Genomic DNA, 6,383 nt, shown 5'->3' on the forward strand with positions numbered 1-6,383 from the left:
GTGCCTGGGACATAGTAAGCGCTTCACAGATGTCATAACTATTATTATGGGACAAAGTGAGCGCTTGTTCAGCCGTGTGACTGTGGGCAAGTCACTTCACTCCTCTGTGCCTCAGTGACCTCATCTGGAAAATGGGGATGAAGCCCGTGAGCCTCACGTAGGACAACCTGATGACCCTGTATCTCCCCCGGCGCTTAGAACAGTGCTCTGCCCATAGTAAGCGCTTAACAGATACCAACATTAATCATTAACAAATACCATAATGATTATTACTGAGTGCAGAACACTGTACTAAACGCTTGGGAGAGGACAAGAGAACTATGAAAAGACACATTCCTGCCCACGACTATAATAACGGCATTTGAACAAGCGGCTTACTTTGTGCCAGGCACTGGTTCTAAGCGCTGGGGGAGATAGAGGCAAATGGGGTCGGACCCAATCCCCGTCCCAGGCGAGGCTCCCGGTCTCCATCCCCATTTTCCAGATGAGGGAACTGAGGCCCGCAGAGGTAGAGTGACTTTCCCGCCACGACCTTACAGTCTAGAGGGACAGATATTGAATAGAAATAAATGAAACGAGAGATGCGGACATAGGGGAGTAAGCCCGTCAAACGGCAGGGATCGTCTCTGTTGCCGACTCGTTCGTTCCAAGCGCTTAGTCCAGGGCTCTGCACATAGTAAGCGCTCAATCGATACGATTGAACGAACGAAAGGGGAGTGGGGCCGGGAGGGGGGATGAAGAAAGGGAGCGAGCCGGGGGCGACGCGGAAGGGAGCGGGAGAAGAGGAAAGGAGGGCGCGGTCGGGGGAGGCCTCTGGGAGGAGACGGGCCTTCGGGAAGGCTTTGAAGAAGGGGGAGAATCACTATAATAATGTTGGTGTTTGCTAAGCGCTTACTCCGTGCCGAGCACCGTTCTAAGCGCTGGGGGTGATACGGGGTCATCGGGTCGTCCACGGGGGGGGGGGGCTCACAGTCTTCATCCCCATTTTCCAGAGGAGGGAACCGAGGCCCAGAGACGGGAAGTGACTCGCCCACAGTCACACAGCTAAGTGGCAGATCGGGATTCGAACCCATGACCTCGGACTCCCAAGGCCGGGCTCTTTCCACTGAGCCTTATTATTATCACTGTTATTATTATCGTCACTGCCTCCGGGCTGTCTGGCCGGTTTCCCCCCCCGGTTTCTGCCCTTTTTAGCATTTCCTGAGAAACAGCTGAGGTTCCGAAAGGGCTTTCTGGAGAGCGATCTTTCAGATGAGGACAGCTGAGCCCCTGACCTTTCCGTCCCACTTCCGGGGAGAAGAAGAAGGAGGCGATTGTCTCTGCCCTCATTCCCTTTTTTAAATATTTCTCAAGCGGCCACTCGATGCCAGTCACCGTTATTAAGCGCCGGAGTAGATTCAAGCTAACGGGTTGGACCGAGTCCCTCCGTCCCTCGGGGCTCTCGGCCTTAATCCTCGTTGCTCGGCTGAGGTCGCCGAGGCCCGGAGAAGGGAAGTGGCTCGCCCGGGGTCAGCCGGCAGACGGGTGGCGGAGCCGGGATTAGAACCCAGGTCCTTCCCGACTCCCCGGCCTGCGCTCTGCCCGCTGGGCCGCACGGGTTCTCATCCCCCGTGCCCCGCCGAGTGAGGTCCGTCTCCCCGCTCCTAGGCCGCCAGCCCGTCGTCGGGCAGGGATCGTCTCCCTCCGTTGCCGACTCGTACTTTCCAAGCGCTTGGTACGGTGCTCTGCACGTAGTGAGCGCTCGATCGATACCACCGAATGAAGAATATAGGATGATCAGAGACTCCGTCTGCCCCACCGACTGAGAGGGACCGAGAGCAGGTATCGCATCCCCATTTTCCAGTTGGGGAAACTGAGGCCCAGCGAGGTTCGGTGACTTGTCCAGGGTCACAAATTAATTGCAGAGGTCTCCGGACTCCCCATCCCCTGCTCCTTCCACCAGGCCATGCTGTTTGTCCAGTGCAGAAGCGGCGTGGCCTAGTGGGTAGAGCCCGGGGCCTGGGAGGCAAAAGGTCATGGGTTTCTAATCCCCGTTCCGCCGCTTATCTGCCGTGTGACCCGGGGCAAGTCACTTCAATTCTCTGGGCCTCAGTCATCTCATCTGTCCAGTGGAGACGGAGACCGGGAGCCCCACGTGGGACGGGGGACCGTGTCCAACCCGATTGGCTTGTACCCGCCCCAGCGCTTAGTACGGCGCCCGGCACGTACCAGGCATCTAACGAATACCCTCGAAAAAAGAAAGAAAAACAAAACAAAAACGAGCTCGCCGAGGAGAGGGTATCCTGGCTGTACTCCGGGCCCGACTGAATCGCCAAAAACTAAACTAAAAAACAAAACTAAAAGCTGACGGTCGGACAGATCAACGTGGCCCAGTGGCAAGAGCCCGGGCTTGGGAGTCGGAGGTCACGGGTTCTAATCCCGGCTCCGCCGCTTGTCAACTGGGTGACTCTGGGCAAGTCACGTCGCTTCTCTGTGCCTCAGTGACCTCATCTGGAAAATGGGGTTGAAAGACCGCGAGCCCCACGAGGGCGCAACCCGATCACTCTCGTATCCCCCCCAGCGGCTTAGAACAGTGCTTTGGCACCTAGTAAGCGCTTAACAGATACCGTAATCATTATTATTATCATCAACGTGATTTAAGAAGAAGTCGGTAGACAGAAATCATTCATATCTATAAATTACCAATCAATCGATCCATGGTTTTAATTGAACACAGAGCCCTGTCATAAGTGCTTTGGAGAGTACAATATAATAGGGTGGGTCGACATGCTCCCTGCCTAAAACTAGCTTATAGTTTATTATAGTTTTAGTTTAGTTGATTATTTATTATTATAAATAATTCCTTTATATCAACGCCTGTCTCTCCCTCTAGATGGAAAGCTTGATTCTTTGGTTCTGGTATTTTTGGGGGGCTTAAAAAGTGTTCTAAGCGCTCGAGGACGTACGAGTCGATTAGGTCAGCCCAGTCCCCGTCCCGCCTGGGGGCTCAAAAATCTAAGTAGGGAGAAGAGGGATTGAATTCTCCATTTTACAGCCGAGGAAACGGAGGCCCAGAGAAGCGAATCGATTTGCCCGACGTCACACAGCAGAGCCGGGATTAGAATCCGGGTCCTCTGACTCCCGGCCCCGCTCCGAGAAGCGGCACGGTGTCGGGGCTAGGGCCGGGGCTGGGAATTGTCCATTCCGAGCGCTTAGTACAGTGCTCTGCATAGAGGCAGCGCGGCTCAGTGGAAAGAGCCCGGGCTTTGGAGTCGGAGGTCATGGGTTCGAACCTCCGCTCTGCCACTCGTCAGCCGGGTGACCGTGGGCGAGTCACTTCGCCTCTCGGGGCCTCGGTGACCTCATCTGGAAAATGGGGATGAAGACCGGGAGCCCCACGTGGGACAACCGGATTCCCCCGTGTCTACCCCAGCGCTCGGAACGGTGCTCGGCACCTAGTAAGCGCTTAACAAATACCAACATTATTATTATTATATAGTAAGCGCTCAATCAATACTATTGCATGAATGAGTCAGAAGGTCATGGGTTCTAATCCCTCATAATAACATTATTATCATTAAGCACTTAACAAATACCATGATTATAATTATTATTGTTATTTCCTCTAGGCCCCACTGCTTCTCGGTGCGGGCAAGGAACGGATTCTATTCATTCATTCAATAGTACTTATTGAGCGCTTACTATTTGCAGAGCACTGGACCGACGCGCTTGGAAATGAACAAGTCGGCAACAGATAGAAGACGGTCCCCGCCGTTTTGACGGGGCTCCCCGGTCCTGATCGGGGACTGTACCGACTACCGACTACCGACTCTTGTCGCGTCGGCGCTCTGCTGAGTGTTTAGTACAGTGCCCTGCACACGGCAAGCGCTCGATAAAAACTGTTGACTGACCGATTTTGTCAGTTAAGTCATTTCTCAATTACTCTTAATTATTGTCACTCTCCCCTGCCCCGGCCTGACCGGGCCGGCGGCTTCTAATAATGGCACCAGCCAACCATCGATTCCCCACGGAAGTGGAACAGATTTGAACGGAACCTACTCGATGATGATTGATAATGATGATAATAATGACGATGATGTTCGTGAAACGCTTACTAAGTGCCAGGCGCTGTACTAAGCGCCGCCGGGGTGGATAGGGAAGCAGCGTGGCTCAGTGGAAAGAGCTTGAGCTTCGGAGTCAGAGGTCACGGGCTCGACTCCCGGCTCTGCCGCTCGGCAGCCGTGTGACCGTGGGCGAGTCACTTCGCTTGCCTGGGCCTCAGTTCCCTCATCCGGAAAATGGGGATGAAGACCGTGAGCCTCGCGTGGGACGACCCGATGACCCTGGATCTCCCCCGGCGTTTCGAACGGTGCTCTGCACGTAGTAAGCGCTTAACAGATACCAGCCTTATTATTGTTACAAGCAAGTGGAGTTGGACCCACTCCCTAGTCCCACGTGGGGCCCAGAGTCTTAATCCCCATTTGGCAGATGAGGTCACTGAGGGCCGGAGAGGTGAAACGCAATGTCCCAGGTTCACACGGCAGACGAGTGGAGGCGGGATTAGAACCCATGGCCTCCTGACTCCCAGGCCCGATTTTTATCCACTACTGATCAGGGCTCCCGTCTCCTCCAAGAAGCCTTCCCTGACTGCGCCCTCCTTTCCGCTTCTCCCGCTCCCTTTATCCCCGCCCCCGTCCCAGCCCCACGCCCCTTATGTTCACTTTGGTCATTTATTGATTTCTATTCGTGTCCGTCTCCCCCTCTAATTAACGTTGGTCTCTGTTAAGCGCTTACTAGGTGCCGCGCACTGTTCTGAGCGCTGGGGGGGATACAAGGCGATCGGGTCGTCCCCCGTAGGGCTCTCGGTCTTCATCCCCATTTTGCAGATGAGGCAACCGAAGCCCAGAGAAGCGAGGTGACTTGCCCACGGTCACAGGGTGGCGGAGCCGGGATTCGAACCCATGACCTCGGACTCCCAAGCCCGGGCTCTTTCCACCGAGCCACGCCGCTTCTACTGTAACCTCGCCGTGGGCAGGGAAGGTGCCTGTTTATCGCTCTCTCGCCCTCTCCCAAGCGCTTAGTACAGCGCTCCGCGCGCGGTAAGCGCTCAATGAATACGAACGAATCCCTTTCCGCTGAAGGCCCGAACGGCCTGGCGGGTCCTTTTCCGCGACCTTGGGCGAAGCCCACACCCTCTCCGGGCTCGGTCGTCCTCAGTTTCCTCACTGCGCGGGGCCGACGGCCAGCGTGCCCCAGTGGAAAGAGCCCGGGCTTGGGAGTCAGAGGTCACGGGTTCGGATCCCGGCTCGGCCACTTGTCAGCTGGGTGACCGTGGGCGAGTCACTTCACTTCTCCGGGCCTCGGTTCCCTCATCTGTCAAATGGGGACGAAGACCGGGAGCCCCACGTGGGACGACCCGATTCCCCCGTGTCTCCCCCAGCGCTCGGAACGGTGCTCGGCACATAGTGAGCGCTTAACAAATACCGACACGATTCTTCTTCTTCTTCTTCTTCTCTGGGCCTCAGTTCCCCCATCTGTCAAATGGGGATGAAGACCGGGAGCCCCACACCCGCTGACCCGGCGTCCTCCCCAGCGCTCAGAACGGTGTTCGGCACACAGTAAGCGCTTAACAAATGCCATCCTTATTAACTTGTACTGGACCCCAGTCTTTAGTTCAGTACTCGGCACATTGTTAGCGCTTAATAAATACCCTTAAAACCAAACCAAAAAGGTGGCGGTGGGAGTGTGTCCCCAGTGGGGAGGGTCCCCTGCCCTCTAATAATAATAATAATCATCATCATCATCGGGTTTTCCTCAAGTGTTTATTAGGTACTGAGCACTTGAGATAAGACATAATCAGATTCATTCATTCATTCAACGGCGCTGACTGAGCGCTTACTGTGCGCAGAGCATTCATTCATTCATTCATTCATTCATTCAGTCGTATTTATCGAGCGCTCACCGTGTGCACAGCACCGGGCTAAGCGCTTGGAAAGGCCAACCTGGCACAGCGAGAGAGACCATCCTACCCAACAGCGGGCTCACGGGAGAGAAGCAGCGCGGCTCAGGTCACGGGTTCTGATCCCGGCCCTGCCAGTCACTCCCCTTCTCTGGGCCTCAGTCGCCTCATCTGTAAAATGGGGATGAAGACCGAGCGCCTCAAGCGACCCCGTATCTCCCCCGGCGCTTAGAACAGCGCTCGGCACACAGTCGGCGCTTAACAGACACCGTCGTTGTTATCATTACATTGTTATTATCATTTCTCTGGGCCTCGGTGACCTCCAGTGACCTCCTCTGTCACACGGGGACGAAGGCCGTGAGCCCCGCGTGGGACCGCCCGATTTCCCCCGTGTCTCCCCCGGCGCTCAGAACGGGGCTCGGCACATAGCGAGCGCTTAACAAAC

This window comes from Ornithorhynchus anatinus, chromosome 8, assembly GCF_004115215.2.
Source record: "Ornithorhynchus anatinus isolate Pmale09 chromosome 8, mOrnAna1.pri.v4, whole genome shotgun sequence".
Classification (NCBI taxonomy): domain Eukaryota; kingdom Metazoa; phylum Chordata; class Mammalia; order Monotremata; family Ornithorhynchidae; genus Ornithorhynchus; species Ornithorhynchus anatinus.